Source organism: Papio anubis, chromosome 6 (genome assembly GCF_008728515.1).
Source record: "Papio anubis isolate 15944 chromosome 6, Panubis1.0, whole genome shotgun sequence".
Classification (NCBI taxonomy): Eukaryota; Metazoa; Chordata; class Mammalia; order Primates; family Cercopithecidae; genus Papio; species Papio anubis.
The window spans coordinates 106,102,089-106,120,822 of record NC_044981.1 but is presented as its reverse complement, the minus strand read 5'-3'; the positions used below and the strand labels follow the sequence as shown (position 1 = coordinate 106,120,822).

The following is an 18,734-nucleotide window of genomic DNA, read 5'->3' as shown; positions in this document are numbered from 1 at the left end:
CCAACATCAATAGTTAGAAAAATATTTCTGTTATCTTCTCCTGTTTTGTACTGATTAATGTTTTTTGCTATACTAAAATGTCCCCAAAATGAAAACATTTAAAAATGCATAGAGTGAGAAAAACCCCAGCCTCCTTCACCTTGTGCTGTCATCTACCCCTGCAAAAAGTCATCTGTGTTGGTTTCTCCTTGGTCCCTCCAAGCTTTCTTTCTGCAAAAACGATATGCTTAGGAACTATGTTCATTTTATCCTCTTCTTCTCTTCTCCAGCTATTACACTCCTCTAGCTACCTTAGCCTATTTTCAGTTGTACCATTTATCATTCCACATTAGATACCTCAGGCTATAACTGTCCTCCTTAGCAATGATTTGACAGCTGCACGGCGTCAACATTCGGGTGATATGTTAGAATCATTACCACACACTTGGTATCTCTGGTTTACATTGTGCTGTCTTTGACCCAGGAATCTTTCCTTATAACATTTTAGTTACATAGAAGCAAAGAAGGCCAGGCATGGTGGCTCATTGACCTGTAATCCCATTACACTGTTTTCAGATAATTTTGCTGCCCTATTTCTGCTTCATTAGAATTTATTGAAATTTTCTTTGTGGTATAATTAATATGTGATCAATTTGTATCTATGGGCTCTTTAAAAGTTGGGGCCAGGGTGTTCATTTGAGATATATCCAGAGGAAGTAACTAAATATGTTGCTTAGGTCTTCTCTATCCTTGCTTTTTTTGTGTTTCCTTTAAACCACTTGATGCGACTTGTACTGAGAAAGGTTAGTCATAGCCTCCAGTTATTTGTGAGTTTCTTCTATCTGCTGTGGTTTCTGTTTCATGAAAGTTCCCACTGTAATTTGCTATATAGATGTTCGTAAATATTGCATCTTGAGTGAATTATAGCCTTGAGCATTATAAAGTTTCATGTCTGTCATTATTAATGCTCTTTGGCCTGGATCTCACCTTGTTTAATATTAAGATTGTGACCTCCATTTCTGTCTCTTTTTGTTTGCATTTTCCTAGTATAACTTTATCCATCCTTTCGTTCAGCTTTTCTTAATCACTTTTAGATGTTTCTTTTGTATACAGCATAGACAGTTGCATGTACTTTATAATGCAGCCTGAAATTTCTATTAACAGGTACGTTTATTTGTATTTATTCATACAGCAGATAGGTATGGTCTCTAGTCTGTAATAATATTAATTCATACTATGTTCACATATATGTATATGTATACATAATTTTCACAATGTGGTCTGTGATTTTTTTTGCTCTATTTCGTTTGCTAGTTTTGGTTATTATTCTAATATTTAGAAGTCTATCTGTTTTGTTCTCAGAGTTAATTTTATATTAATTTTTATATCATGTCTTTAATTCCATCTTTGCTTTAGACATTATATATTGGTTCCTATTATAAACAACAGTTTGCAAGCTCTTCCTTTTCCTTCATCACCGAATTTTTAAAAATACAGTTACTGCTTTTTATATTTGCCTTTGTAGTATTAAATAAGCTAAACATTTTTTTTAAATTTATGGATGTTTTTCTTTTTCTTTTTTTTTACTTTTAAGTTTAGGGGTACACATGCAGGTTTTTTATACAGGTAAACTGCATGTCATGGGGGTTTGTTGTACAGATTATTTTATCATCCAAGTATTAAGCCTAATACCTATTTGTTATTTTTCCTAACCCTCTCCCTCCTCCCACCCTCCTCCCTCAGGTATGCCCCAGTGCCTATTGTTCCCCTCTATGTGTCTATGTGTTCTCATCATTTAGCTCCCACTTGTAAGTGAGACCACACAGTGTTTGGTTTTCTGTTCCTGCATTAGTATGCTAAGGATAATGGCCTACAGCTCCATCCATGTTCCTGAAAAGGACATGATCCCATTCTTTTTTACGGCTGCATAGTATTCCAAGGTGTATATGTACCACATTTTCTTTATGCATTCTACTATTGATGGACATTTAGGTTGATTCCATGTCTTTGCTATTGTGAATAGTGCTGCAATGAGCATATACATGTGAGTGTGTTTATGATAGAATGATTTATATTCTTCTGGGTATATACTCAGTAATGGGATTGCTGGGTTGAATGGTAGTTCTGTTTTTAGCTCTTTGAGAAATCACCACACTGCTTTCCTCAGTGGTTGAACTAATTTACACTCCCACCAACAGTGCAGAAGTATTCCTTTTTCTCCACAACCTTGCTAGTATCTGTTATTTTTTTGACTTTTTAATAAAAGCCATCCTGACTGGTGTGAGATAATATCTCATTGTGGTTTTGATTTGCATTTCTCTAATGATCAGTGACGTTGAGCTTTTTTTCATAGGCTTATTGACCACATATACACCTTCTTTTGAAAAGTGTCTGTTCATTTCCTTTGCCCACTTTTTAATGTTTTTTTTCTTGTAAATTTAAGTTCTTTATAGATAAATAAGCTAAAACTTTTACTAACTGATTCGTCAGCTTTAAAGGATAACTTATTGCTATTACTTATGTAGCAAGCAATGATCTTAGACTACTTTCCACATTTGCTTCCCAGTCTTCCATTTCTTTTTATTTTATTTTTTGAAACGGAACCTTGCTCTGTCACCAGGATGGAGTGCAGTGGCATGATCATGGCTCACTGCAACCTCCACCTCCTGGATTCAAGCGATTCTCCCTCCTCGGCCTCCTGAGTAGCTGGGACTACAGGTGCATGCCACAAGGCCCAGCTAATTTTTGTACTTTTACTAGAGACAGGGTTTCACCATGTTGGCCAGGATGGTCTCAATTTCTTGACCTCGTGATCCACCCACCTTGGTCTCCCAAAGTGCTGGGATTACAGGTATGAGCCACTGTGCCCAGCTCCCATTCTTCCATTTCTGTTGGTGTATTATTCCTACATTTTCAGAGCTTCTATAATATACATATCATTCTGTTATGTTTATTTATAACTTTCATTTAATCTGAATTTCAAAGTTGAATATATATAATATTCATCACTAGTCTTTTTCCTACAACTTTCCCTATGTCCTCCTTGTTGGCCAAAGCTCATTCTCTAGTGAATTTACCATCAAGATACAATCAAAACAATTTGTCTGTATCCATTATAATTGTATTAGTCAATTTTCATACTGCTATAAAGAAATACCTAAGGTTGGGCAATTTACAAAGAAAAAGAGGCTTAATGGATTCACAGTTCCACATGGCTAGGGAGGCCTCACAATCATGGCAGAAGGCAAAGGAGGGGCAAAGGCACATCTTACATGGTAGCAGACAAGAGAGTGTGTGTAGGGGAACTGCCCTTTGTAAAACCATCAGATCTCATGAGACTTATTCACTATCATGAAATAGCACAGGAAAAACCTGCCCTCATGATTCAATTACCTCCCACCAGGTCCTTCCCATGACATGTGGGGATTATGGGAGCTACAATTCAAGATGAGGTTTGGGTGGAGACACAGCCAAACCATATCAAAAACTGAGGAGCAACTTAGCTCCATACAAGGTTTTGAGTGCATCCATTTTTTACCCTTGGGTATCTCATAGGTAGTTCCATGGCTTCTGCCATAAGGCATTGCTGTTGAGAGGCTCAATTATGACATTGGTCTGGTTTGTGCAGCTATACCTGAACACCATGCTCTGGGTAATTTATAAAGAATAGAAATTATTTATCATAGTTCTGGAGGCTGGAAAGCCCAAAATCAATGCACCAGCACCTGGAGAGGGTGTTCTCACTGTACCATAACATGCCGAAAGTATCACATAGGGAAAGGGCAAAGAGAAAGACAGACAAAAGGGGACTGAACTTGTCCTTTTTAAGGAACTTACTCCCACAATAAGGAAGCCACTTCCCTAATAACAGCATTGACCCACTCATGAGGACAGAGTCTTCATGGTCTTATCACCTCTTAAAGGTATCACCACTTAATATTGTTACAATGGCAATTAAATTTCAACATGAGTTTGGGAGGGGACCAACACTCAAACCAAAGCACAACTTTTCTTACAGAAGAACTTTGTTTTTGCCTGACCGTTATAAAGATATTTGTTTCATTTTCAAAATCAAATCTTGAAAATGGTCACTGTTCACAATTTGGGGTCAATTTTCACTTTTAATGTATACATTTAAATCTTATTTCAAGAAAAGTGTCATGAATTATAGTTTAAATGTTTACTTTGTTCCCGTGTGTTCATTTTCTTCTTTGAGAATTGCAGTTACAGAAATGTTACATTTCCTTTGCCTATCCTCTATGTCATTTTTTTCTATATCCATTTTTAAAATATGTTTAAATTTTTTCTTATTATCTCAGTTCTAACCTCTGTGTTCCTAATCATTCTTCAAACCATGACTATTTTATTTTGTTCTGAATAATTTAGTCTTCATTTCTGAAATGGCCTTTTTCTCCTTTAGTCATTTATTTTTTTTTTTTTTGAGACAGTCTTGTCGTTGCCCAGGTTGGAGTGCAGTAGTGCAATCAAGATTCACTGCAGCCTCCACCTCCTTGATTCAAGTGATCCTCTCACCTCAGCCTCCTGAGTAGCTGAATCTACAGATGCGCACCACCATGCCCGGCAATTTTTTTTTTTTTTTTGTCACTTTGCGCAGGCTGGTCTCAAACTCCTAGGCTCAAGTAATCTGCCTACCTCATCCCCCAAAGTGTCAGGATTATAGATGTGAGCCACCATGCCTAGCAGATGTGGCATTTTTAAACGTTGAAACAACTCCTGCAGGTATAGCAGGGCCTCTCTATATATGTATATATTAGTGTGAATCAAAACTGAGGGCTCACTATCCCTGTCTGTATCAAGCTAAGAATTTAGCCTTAGGAATGGAAATAGTATTATAGGGATGCTCTGAAAAACCTGTCTGTTTCATAGGTGACCCACACAGGAAACTTAATGAAATATTGTAGAATACTGTAGTCATCAATCAAAATAGTTCATTAAATCAGATAACCAGTTCTAAAATTACATATATATGTGAAATATATATGATTTTAAAATCTTGTTTTCATTGAAAATATTCATTCACCAAACTTTTCATTAGTTAATTTTCACTTTTGGATGGGTGATCAGTGTTTAGAGTTTCATGCCATGGTGCTTGTTTGCTTTTGCATAACTCACACTTATAATGCAATGTCTATAACTTATAATTTCAGTTTCTTTAACGTTGACAGAATGTAAGTATCCTTGAGGAACAATATGGGTAGTGGGGTGAGCTCACAATTTTCCTAATATCTTATAGTCATCTTATTCACATCTAAAACAACAGAAATATTTTATAACTTTGAAGCTTTACGTAACATTTAACTTTGGTTTCATAGACATAGAAACTCTTTTCACAGTTAAGTTTCATTATATAACATAGTTTAATTGAGATGTACTATTAAAATAGTAAATTTAACTACTATAAACCCAACAGACTTTTTAGATCTGTGCAGGTGGTAAACTGAAGAATAGCCTACTCTGGGTGGGGGCGGCAGAGGGGCTCAGTCAGTATGTTTTACAGAAAGAGTTAAGAGCATTGGTTAATTGGATGAGTCAGCTTTGTGCATGCCAATTAAGAGAGTGTCTACTGCTTTGTGAATTTATATAGCTCCTTCTAGGGCACACCAAGGTATTCTAGGGCTCTTCATTTGGTATTGTTGTGGAATAAGCCATTCCCTATAAAGAGAACAGAGGCAGATCTCTTCTCCAGTTTACTGCTAAGAAACATAGATTCAGAATCCTCCTATGATATGCTCAGTGAAACAGAATTATGACACTCCCCCACCTTACCCCTGTGTTCTTGTTGAATATTGATTGAATATTGAGCTCTTTCTCTGTCCAATCTGTGTGTGTGTGTGTGTGTGTGTGTGTGTGTGTCCAAATCATTGCTTCTTGCTCCAGCAACTTTATTATCTTTTTAAGAGTTTGTTGTGTTCAGGACCTTCTAAAATATACTGTGGCAATTTTATTCCTTTGCTTTATTCCTCAGCATAAAGTCTACATTCAAATTGCTTTCACTGCTAATTTTCTATTTTATTTCTAGTGAGGTAGCGAAGTTGCATTGATGCATTCTCTTCAGGAGAACATTGGTTTCCATTAAGATTTATAGCTTGCCAAGGAGTTCCAGCCTTTGAAGCATCAAAAAAATATTTTGAACAATTTGAAAGTCATGTAAATTAGCAATGAAATAGTGTCCCTTAGCATTCATGGGAAGAAATAAGAGGGTGGCAAGGCCAGCAGGGTCAGATTCAAGCCATTGCATGTGCTGGCAGCAATACTTGCAGCACTGGGGTAGTTCATATGAGGAGCATACATTATTGCCTCATGAGGCAACATATATAGAGTTAAATCAGCTAACATTTTGTTTGTTTGAGAACCAAAGGAACAGAGATCCTATGATTCTCAAAGAACGTGATGCAAACCCCACTTCTCAAGCTACACATGGTCTCTTCCTCCCTTCTTGATTTTTACATGCTGGCCTTCTTTCTCACTTCTTTTCATATTTCTACACCTTTTAGAGGTTTTCATTTAAACAATTACAAACTGCATCTTGTAACAACCTTAGCAAAGAGGTGTTACCAAATAGTATATAATGAATGCAGAAAAGTCTTAGAAGAAAAACAGGGTTTGATAGTAAATGAGCCAAATTGTAAAATAATTGCTTAAACAGAGGCACATTGATTAAGATGTGGATGAAATATCTTAGTGGGAAGAAACAGATTAAAATCACTGCATACTATGATCACATTTTTTGTAAATGTAACAAGTCTATGAATACGTATGTATATGTGTGTGTGTGTGTGTGTGTGTGTGTGTGTGTGTGTACTCACACACTGTTTTAGTGTGTGAATGCTAAGCTAAGAAAAAAATTCTGGAAGAATGTATACCAAAATATTAATTGTTATCTCCAAGTATTAGAATTTAGAAGGCCTCCTTCTTTTTCTTCCTTTGTATGTTCTGTGCTTTCTTAGTTTTTAAAACAAGAATGAATTATTTTTACTAGAAATACAAAACTGTTAACATTTGTTGCCAAAAAGGAAACTCAAATGGACATATACTACAAGTATATGAAAGCACATATCTGGCTCACTGGAGAGCTAATTTTGGCTAGGTATCTCTTGTACCCCTTCCAAGGGAACTTACACATTGAAATACCAAAATACTGCTCCTCTCCTGGGCACAGATCTGAGGACACTGGAGTCAGTGAGTACGTGAACATAGATCTATTATACTGGGGAAATATATAAATATCGGAGGAAATCATTAGTCACAATGAAGTCCACAAGATGTGATAAAACCATATGTGAAAGTCAGAATCAAAAAAAAAAAAAAAAAAGACTGCATTCATCAAGCATAAGGACCACCAAAACAAAGTACAGTATTCCTTCATTCTACCCAGGTGTCACTCAACTAGAGTGTGGCAGAGGTCATATGTATCAAGTATCAACCTGCTTCGAGCAAATGCTACTAAAACACAAAAACTGTCTTTGTCAGCACATTGCCAAAATCTAAGAGTAAGAAATTATAAATGCAGGAAAACTTCTAGGGTCTGGGTCTTCTATTGATTCATGAAAATATTTTTGCAGAAGTAGGCCTTCAAGCAAAGCTTGGGAAACAAGAAGTTCAAGAGCCCATGAAAGTGTAAATTGAAGTTAAAGTGGGAATACTGAGAAGAACCAGATTGGCGGTATGCCCCCTTTCTGAGTTGCTGGTGCAGTCCCAAGGCATGCTGTGTTATAGGGGATGAGAAGGAGAAAACAGGAAGATATATGAGAGTGATTTTATTTATTTCCAATGTAACACACACACACACACACACACACACACACACACACAAAATCCCAACTCTTTCTGGTTCATTTGAGCCCAGGTGGAAAGAATTCTTCCTACTTATTGATGTGGGATAGGTGAAGAAGAGTGCTGCAGGAGAGATGATAATAGAAAAAGAGAAAGGCAATCTGATATAATTCTGATTTACAGGTTGAATGCCAACTAGAAAGCACATACTGATGAAGATGGGGTGGAACAAATATTCACTGAGTCACTACCATGTGCCATACAATGTGCAAAAGATCTAACAGTTTTCATCGCTAAAGAAATTTACTTTAAGTTCAAAGAGAAGTTAACCAAAGAAGGCATTTCTGTAAATATCTCCTTTCTTAATTTTTGAAATGTCTATTTCAAAATTCACCCATTCATGAAACATTTTAAAGGGTTCTACACAGGCTAGGTCCTGTGCCTAAAAATTTAAAACACATAAATAATCAAACCTGATCTCTGTCCTTGAGGATGTAATAATCTGGTTCAAATTTAAATATATTAATCAAACAAAATATAAACCTTTAGGTTTCATAATATGACACGATCAATCTGACTCCATTCCTCAACTACAAACATGTTGAAATAGTGGATAAATAAATATTTAAAGACAAAAATGGAACTTAAAAGAAATAAGGGAAATTCTCTAGGTACTTACGATTAGAGAATTCATAATTCTTTTCAGATATACAAAGAAAACTTATTATTAATCAAATATTTGTCTTAAAAGTCATGCCAAGGGAACCTTTTTTTTTTTCTTTAATATTTCAGTAAGTAAATACTGAACTCTAAAGTCTGCAGAGGATTAGAAATGGGTTCTCAATACAGGTGGTACATATTCATCTAAACGCTTCTTTATCTCCTATATAAACATCTTTGTTTTCTAGTAAAAAATATTCATATTCACCTTTCAAATTCAGAAGATATAAAAAATGCAAAGAAAAAGAGAAATCTTTTAAAATTCTAGCACTTGGAATAACTGCTGTTAACATTTTGTTATATAAACTTCCAGATTGCTTTCTGTGCATTTACTCACACAATATGAGTATATACATATTTTACATACTTTCATCTTTATAAACACTTAATATACAGATAATCTTCTCTGACCATTGTTAATTATAATTAGAAATAAACACCATAAATTTATAACTTTAAAATCATCAAATTATTTGTTTATCAAAAAGTTATAATGCAGAATTTATAGAATATCTAAAATAGAACAACAAAAATGACAAGACTTTTTTATATCAAAACTTGTAGCATGCTGCTAAAGTTTTACATGGAGGGAAATGTTAGCTTTATATATCAATAAAGGAAACATTATAGAAAAGTAATAAGCTCAGCATTCAAATTAAGTTGGAAAACTAACAATTAAGTAAACCCAAAATAGGCCTAAAAGGAGGAAAGAAAAAAATTAATAAAATAGAAACAATTTATCTGGAGAATCAGCAAAAAGAAAATTTGTTTGAAAATTAACAAGCCATTAGTAAGACTGATCAAGAATCAAAAATATTTGTCACACATAAACATAATTAGAAATAAGAAAAATAAATGTATCTTATAGAGAAGGCATTTCAAATGTAAAGATTTACCAGATATTTAAGAAAAATTTATGCTGTATATAATGCAATACTTTTGGGAGAATACAAAGGTAAGGCTTTTTAACTTATTTCACATAAAACAATTTTGATTAAAAAAATACACAAACATAGTAAAAAGAAGGGAATATCATAGACCAAGATTGTCCAAGAATAGAAAAACAAAAATACAAACTAAAATACTAGAAAACCCTTACTTACTACCCATTAAAACGGCTACTAAAAAAAAAAAAAAAAGGAAATAGGCCAAGCATGGTAGCTCATGCCTGTAATCCCAGCACTTTGGGAGGCCGAGTTGAGCAGATCACTTGAGATCAGGAGTTCGAGACCAGTCTGGCCAAGAGGGTGAAATCCTGTCTCTACTAAAAATACAAAAATTAGCCAGATGTGGTGGTACATGCCTGTAATCCCATCTACTTTGGAGACTGAGGCATGAGAAACACTTGAACCCAGGAGGCGGAGGTTGTAGTAAGCCGAGATCATGCCACTGCACTCTACCCTGGGTGACAGGGCAAGACTCTGTGTCAAAAAAAAAAAAAAAAAGAAAAAAGAGAAAAAAAAAACAAGCATTGGCAAGGATGTGGAGAAACTGGAGTCCTAGTGCACTGTTGATGGGAATGTAAAACGATGCAGCTACTATGAAAAACAATATGGTGCTTCCTCAAAACATTAAAAACAGAATTAACATATGATCCAACAATTCCACTTTTGGATATGAAGCGGCATTATTCACAATAGCCAAGAGGTAAAAAACAAACAAACAACAACAACAACAAAATAAACAGCATAAATGTCCACTGATGGATAAAGGGATAAACAAAATGTGGTATATACATAAAATGGAATACCATTTAGCCTCAAAAAGGAAGGAATTGCTACTACAGATATGAATATGAAGCACATTATGCTAAGTGAAAAAGCCAGCCAGTCACAAAAAGACAAATACTGTGTGATTCTGCTTATATTAGGTATACAGAGCTGTCAGATTCATAGAAACAAACGTAGAATGATGGCTGAAAGGGACTGAGGGGAAGGAAGTATAGGGAGTTGTTTAATGGGTATAGTTTTAGTTTTGCAAGATGAAAAGAGTTCTGGAAATTGGTTGCACAACAGTGTGAATATAGTTAATACTATTGAACTTTATACTTAAAAATGGTTCAAGTTGGTACATTTTATGTTTCTCCTTCTCAACCTCCCGAGTAGCTGGGATTACAGGCACCCACCACCACGCCCAGTTAATTTTTGTATTTTTAGTAGAGACAGGGTTTCACCATGTTGGCCAGGGTGGTCTCGAACTCCTGACCTCAGGTGATCTACCCATCTTGGCCTCCCATAGTGCTGGGATTGCAGGCGTGAGCCACCACACCTGGCCAAAATTAGACCAAATTCAGCACTGGCACCAGAAAGAAATGTATATGATCAGAAATCAAGAGCAACAGAAACGAAAGACATCTGAATAAATGTAAATAACTTTTTTTCTCCTCTTAAGTTCTTTGTAAAGAACTTCATATAGAATAGAACAATTTTGATAAAAACATATTTGATTGTTGAAAAGCAAAAAGTACAACATTGTTGGAGTTTGTCAATGAATGCGGATGTAATATATATGACACTTTAACATGAAGATCAATGGGGGACAGTGAAGGGACTGATATAGTTGTAAGAATACTAAAAGGGACTGATATAGTTGTAAGAATACTAGATTTTACTAGAAATGGTAAAATATTAAAAACACATATCAAGAAAACTTCAAAATAATCATTCATTTTGAAAATTAGACTTGAACAAATAGAAAAGTTAGATATGTATTGTAATCCCTAGAGCAAATACCAGAAAATATGAAGCTTAAAATTGAATAAATTAATATGGAATATTACAATAATTCAAATAATCCATAAGAAAAAAGGAAGAGGAAAAACAAATGAGCCAGAGAACAAACAGAAAATTCCAATTGTATCACTAGCAAGAATGTTACTAAATGAAAATTATAAATGGTCTTAACACATTAAATGAAAGATGAAAATTGCCATATTCTGTTTTTAAAAGACCCAGCTAAATGCTGTCAATAAGAAATGTATTTAAAATATAAAGACATAGATGGATTCAAAATTTTAAGATGGAAAAAGTCATTATGCAAACAGAAATGAAAAGAAAACTGAGTGGCTCTATTAATATTAGCCAAAGTAAACTTCAAGCAATGAATATTACCAGAGATAAGCAGATACATTAAATAATGACAAAAGGGTCACCTCAACAAGAATGCACAACAAGCCTGAATATTCATTTAACAACTTAAATTGAAACATATGAAGAAAAGTCTGATAGAAATCAAACAGGAAACAGAAAAAGCCACAATTATAATTGGAGGCTTCAATACTTCCTTCGTAGTTGTTGACACAACAAGCAGACAGAAAATAAATAAGGATATAGAAGACATGAACAAAATTATTAACCAATTTGGCCTAATTGATATTCCATTCTACAACAGCAGAATACACATTCTTTCTGATTGCATGTGGGACATTCACTACGATGGATCATGTTCGGGGCTATAAGACAAACCTTAACCAATTTAAAAACAGTAAAAGCCATATAAAATGTGTTCTCTGACATAACTGAATTGAACTTGAAATCAATGACAGAAAGATTGCTATAAAATTCTCAAATATTTGGAAATTAAATAGAATACTTCTATATAATCCATGAGTCACTGCAGAAATTACAAGATAAATTAGAAAATATTTTGCACTGAATGAAAATGAAAATGCAACGTATCAAAATGTATGAGATCCAGGTAAAGCAGTGTTTAAGTAGATATTTACAGCATTGAATGATTAGGGGAAAAAGCCCTCAGATTAATGATTGAATGTCTGCTTTAAGAAACTAGAAAAAGAACAGCAAATTAAACCCAAAGCAAGCTCAAGGAAGAAAATAAGAAAGATCAGAGCATAAATCAATGAAATAAAATCTAGAAAGAGCAATAGAGAACATCAGTGAAACCAAAAGTTGGTGATAACACATAAATATTTCTATTTCCAGCTATAATGGACAAGCTTATACCATACTAGCCATCCCACAAAAAGCAAAAATAAATAAATAGAATGCAAATCAAATATTTAAAATATATATGAAGTAAAAAAAAAAAATCAGTTTCAGCTTCTCTGCCTTTTGTCCAGGAAATTACACTGATATCATCCCAATATTCTATGACGCCTTCCCACTTTTTATACTTTTTTATACTTTTCTTCACTAATAGAACTGCCATATATTTAGGTTAGAAAAGAACAATCCCTGATGATTTCACAGAAACCCAGGAAAGAACAAGAAACAACAGAAAGGCTAAATATATGGATAAATGTAAGTGAATACTGGTTACACAAAATAATAATAATAGTAATAATTTTAAATACATATACATTTTAAGATACAATACAACACAAATAGGAGGCAGAGGGAAGGTGGTAGAATTCAAGCATTCTAAAGTCCCTCCCTGCACTATATAAGAAACAGTAAAAAATACTAGTTTATATTAGATTCTAATAATAAGGACACATACCGTAATTTCTAGGATAACCACTAAAGAAATGGTAATAAAAAATGGGAAAAACACAGTAACAAATAAATATTTGATTAACAAAAAAAATAGAAAAAATTAACAAATTTGTTATATAAAAATGTAGTAATATGGTACATGTAAAACCAAGTATATCGATAATTACATTAAATATAAATTGAATAGAAACTCCAATTAAAAGGCAAAGACCATCAGGCTGAATTTTAAACATTAACATACTGTTTACAAGAGACCACTTTAAATATGACACAAAGTTAAGTAAGATTGAAAAAGAAGATATATTGTGCAATACTAACTGAAAGAAATTAGCTCCATTAATAGCAGGGAAAATCGACTTTAAGGCAAAAGTATTACAACAGAAAAAAGCAACAGTTCATAATGTTAATAGGGTCAACTTACAAAAAGGTGCAATAATACTAAATTTGAATGTATCTAAAAATATAGCTTTAAAATGTGTGAAGAAAGAGGCTCTGAAGAAAAGGAAAATGAACTGCCAATGATCATAAGAAATTATAATACATCCTTACCCTATTTTAGTTCACCTAGATTTGGACAGTTTTTGGTACAACTGACAGCATCCCATATCAGGTGCCTACACACCTTGCTTTTCTGCCTGGGATCGTTCTCTAGAAACTTGGGAAAACTCGTCTTCATCTATATAAACAATCTAGAAATACAGAGGGATTCATGCCTCTGGGCACAACCCTGAACTAATGGAAGATGGGAGTTAGCAGGCAATTTTTTTTCTTCTTCCTTTTTTTTTTTTTTTTTTTTTTTGCCATTCTGTCCAACAGTGAGAAAATTCTGAGGCATGTGCTACACATTATTTTTAGACTGTCTCAAATGGCATTAAGCCCTAGTTTTCAAGAGTGGTGACCACCTCAATAATATATCCTTTATTGACAACTCTCTCCTTTCTTGGCTCACTTTCTCTACTCCCTTCTTGTGATATCCAGGGTTGCCACTCAAATAAACCACCTGAGCCCAAGTATTTTTTCCTCAATGTGTGATTTTAAGAGGACCCAAGCTAACACAATAACTTACTTAGTAGCAAGCAGTAAAAATAATAGTAAAAATATATAATTTGAATATAATTAATAAATGTTGATATAACTGAAATATGTAGAATACTGTATCCAGAAACTGCAAAATACAAACAACGTTTTTGAAAAATGCATTTTTACATTTCCAAACAATAGGGTATTTTTCTCCATCTTATTGATTTCTAGGTTACTTTCATTCTGATTAGAGAATGTATGCTTAAGCATTAAAATGACCATATTGCCCAAAGCAACCTACAGATTCAACACTATCCCTATCAAACTACCAATGTTATTTTTCACAGAACTAGAAAAAAAACTATTCTAAAATTCATATGGAACCAAAAAAAAAGAGCCCAAATAGCCAAAGCAATCCTATACAACAAGAACAAAGCCAGAAGCATCACATTACCTGACTTCAAACTATACTATAAGGCTACAGTAACCAAAACAGTGTGATACCGGTACAAAAACAAACACACAGACCAATGGAATAGAATAGAAAACCCAGAAATAAAGCCATATACCTACCACCATCTTATCTTTGACAAAGTAAAAAAATAATAATAATAAGCAAGAGGGAGAGGAATCTCTATTCAATAAATGGTGCTGGGATAGCTGGCTATTCATACGCAGAAGAACGAAACTGGACCCATACCTTTCACCATATACAAAAATTAACTCAAGATGGATTAAAGATTTAGGTGTAGATTTCAAACTATAAGAATACTAAGAGAAAACCTAGGAAATACCATTCTGGACATCAACCTTGGGAAACAATTTATGACTAAGTCCTCAAAAGCAATGGCAACAAAAACAAAAATTTACAAGTGGGACCTAAATAAACCAAAGAGCTTCTTTTAGCAAAATAAACTATCAACAGAGAAAACAAATAGGAGAAAATATTTGTAAGCTATGCATCTGACAAAGGTGTAATATCCAGAACCTGTAAGGAACTTAAACAACTCAACAAGAAAAACACAAATAACTGCATTTTTAAAACGGGTGAAAGACCTGAATAGACACTTCTCAGAAGAGACATACAAGTGGCCAACAAACATATGAAAAAGTGCTACCCATCACTAATCATCAGAGAAATACAAATCAAACCATAATGAGATACTGTCTCACACCAGTCTGAATGATTATCATTAAAAGGTCAAAATACAACAGATGCTGCGAAGGCTCTGGAGAAAAGGGAAAGCTCATACACTGCTGGTAGGAATGTAAATTAGTTAAGCCACTTTGGAAAGCAGTTTGGAGATTTCTCAAATAACTGAAAACATAACTACCATTTGATCCAGCAATCCTGTTACTGGGTATATATCCGAAAGAAAACAGAGTATTCTACCAAAAAGACACATGCACTTGCATGTTTGCAGCACTATGCATAACAGCAAAGACATGGAATCAAGTCATGTATCCATCAATGGTGTATTTGATAAAGAAAATATGGTACATATGCACCATGGAATACTATGCAACCATAAAAAAGAATGAAATCATGTCCTTTGCAACAACATGGATGCAACTGGAGGCCATTATCTTAAGTGAATTAATAAAAGGAACAGAAAACCCAATACCACGTGTACTCACTTATAAGAGGGAGCTAAACATTGGGCTCTCTTGGGCATTAAAATGGCAGTAATAAAAAATGAATACTACTGAGGGCGGAGGGAGGAGAACAAAGATTGAAAAACTAACTATTGGGTACTATGCTCAGTATCTGGGTGATGAGATCATTCATACCTCAAACCTCAGCAACACACAATATACCCAAGTAACAAACCTGCACATGCACTCCCTGAATCTAAAATAAGAGCTGAAAATAATTAAAGTAAAAAATAAAATGAAATATTCTGTGACTTACTTTATAGCCCAGCATATGATCAATTTTGGTAAATGTTCCATGAGATACAACTTTTAACAAGTTGCATTTTGATGAGTAAATGTAGTGTGGCATTCTGGATGGAATTCTGGAATAGAAAAAAAAAATTGGGTAAAAACTAAGGAAATTTGAATAAAGTATGCACTTTACTAATAATGTATCAATATTGGTTCATTATTTATACCAATGTAACATAATCATATAAGATGTTAATAATAGAGAAAGCTGGGTATGAACATATGGAAACTTTGTAACATCTTCACTATTTTTTCTCACAATTTTAGCAAATCTAAAAGTGTCCTTGGCCAGTCGCAGTGGCTTATGCCTGTAACCCCAGCACTTTGGGAGGCCGAGGTGGGCAGAACACTTGAGCTCAGGAGTTCGAGACCAGCCTGGCCAACATGGTGAAATCCCACCTCTACTAAAAATACAAAAATTAACTGGGTGTGATGGCACACACTTGTAGTCCCAGCTACTCCAGAGGCTGAGGCAGGATAATCACTTGAACTCAGAAGGCGGAGGTTGTAGTGAGCCAAGATTGCACAACTGCAATCCAGCCTGACAGAGCTAGACTCCGTCTCAATCAATCAATTAATAGTGTTTAAAAAATAGTTTATTTTGAGACACAATTTGTACTATTTTATTAAGACATAATATTTTACATAGAGTAAATGTGGTATTTTGTTATTAATACATGCACAGAATGTGTAATGACCAAGTCAGGACATTTGGGATATCCATTATCTTGAGTATTTACCATTTTTATGTGTTGGGAACATTTCAAGTCCTCTCTTCTCCTACTTTGAAACATAGAATATATTGTTGTTAACTACAGTCATTCTACTCTGCTACTGAATATTAAAACTTACATCTTATATCTAATTGTGGGTTTGTGCCCATTAAGCAACTTTTCTTCATCTCCCCTCCTACCCAAACATCCTTCTCAGCCTCTAGTATCTATCATTCTATTCTCTAGCTCCATGAGATAAACTTTTAAATTTTCCACATATGAATGAGAACATGCAATATTTGTCTTTCTGTGGCTGGTTTATTTTACTTAACACAAGGACCTACAGTTCTACACGTGTTGCTACAAATGGCATAATTTTATTCTTTTATATGGCCGAATAGTATTCCATTGTGTGTATATACCACATTTTCTTTATCCATTCATTCATTGGTGGACACAGTTTGATTCCATATCTTTTTTTTTGTGACTAGTGCCACAATAAGCATGCAAATGCAGGTATCCTGTTGATATATTGATTGCTTTCCCTTGGGATAAATATCCAGTTGTGGGATTACTGAATCATATGGTAGTTCTATTTTTAGATTCTTGAGAAATCTCCATACTGTTTCCATAGTGGTTGCACAAATTTGCATTCCCACCAATAGTATAAAAGACTTCTCTTTTTTCCACATTCTCATCACTTATGTTTTGTCTTTTAAATATTAGCCATTCTGACTGGGGTGAGATGATATATCATTGTGGTTTTGATACAGTTCCCTAATGGTTAGTGATGCTGAGCATTCTTTCATATACCTATTGGCCATTTGTATGTCTTCTTTTGAGAAATGTATGTTTATGTCCTTTGTTCATTTTTGTAATAGGATTGTCTTTTTTACTGTTGAGTTGTTTGAGTCCCTTGTATATTCTGGATATTAGGCCTTTGTCAGATTAATAGTTTGCAATTATTTTATCCCATTTAATAGGTTGCCTCTTTTTAGACTGTTTTTGTTTGTTTTGCTTTCAAGAAGCCTTACAGTTTTAGCTTAATATAGCCCCATTTGTCTATTTTTGTTTTTGTTGCCTGTGCTTTTGAGGTATTAACCATACAATGTTTGCCTAGATCGATGTCCTGAAGTACTTCCCCTATGTTTTCCTCTAGTAGATGTACAGTTTTGGGGTCTTATATATAAGTCTTGAATTTATCTTGAGTTGATTTTTGTATATGATGAGAGACATAGGTCCAGTTTCATTCTTCTGGTTATGAATAATGAATTTTCCTGACCCCATTTATTCAAGAGGGTTTCCTTTCCCCAATATATGTACGTGACAACTTTGTTGAAAATCAGGCTATAGGTATGTGGCTTTATTTCTGGGTTCTCTATTCTGTTCCATTAGTTTATGTGTCTATTTTTATACCTATATCATGCTGTTATGGTGACCATAGCCTTGCGATATATTTTGAAGTCAGGTAGTGTGGTACCTCTAGCTTTCTTCTTTTTGCTCAGGATTGTTTGTCTATTTGGCTTCTTTTATGGGGTCCATGCAAATTTTAAGAATTTTTTTCTAATTATGTGAAAAATGATGTTAGTATTTTGCTAGACATTATCTTGAATCTGTATACTGTTTGGCGCAGTATGGTCATTTTAATGATATAAATTATTCAAATCCATGAAAATGAGATGTATTCCCATTTGTTTGTATCTACTTCAGTTCCTTTTATCAGTGTTTTGAGGTTTATCTTGTAGAGGTCTTCCATCTACCTGGTTGAATTTATTCCTAGGTATTTATTTTAGCTATTATAAATGGGATTATCTTCTTGATTTCTTTCTTAGTTAGCTCATTATTGATATATAGAAATGCTGTTGTTTTTTTGCATTGATTCTGTATTGGAGTTAATCTCTCCCTTTAGATCTAATAATACTTGCTTTATATATCTGGGTGCCCTAATGTTGGGCTCATGTGTGTTTAGAATTGCTATGTCCTCTTGCTGAATTGGTCTCTGCATTACACAATGACCTTCTTTATTTCTTTTTATGTTTTTGAATTAAAGTCTGATTTATCTGATATAAGTATAGCTATTTCTGCTCTTTTTTGGTTTTCAATTGCA

The 18,734-nt window shown here is 34.1% G+C and overlaps 1 long non-coding RNA gene across 3 annotated transcripts in view; it reads right to left on the bottom strand.

Moving 5' to 3' along the window:
- The window catches only part of LOC103883928, a 133,831-nt gene that overhangs the window by 34,385 nt on the left and 80,712 nt on the right, over window positions 1-18,734 (bottom strand). For all 3 annotated transcript variants that reach the window (XR_002521693.2, XR_002521695.2, XR_002521694.2), the window contains one exon: window positions 15,880-15,985. This is a non-coding gene — a long non-coding RNA (uncharacterized LOC103883928). The remainder of the gene's footprint in view (window positions 1-15,879; window positions 15,986-18,734) is intronic.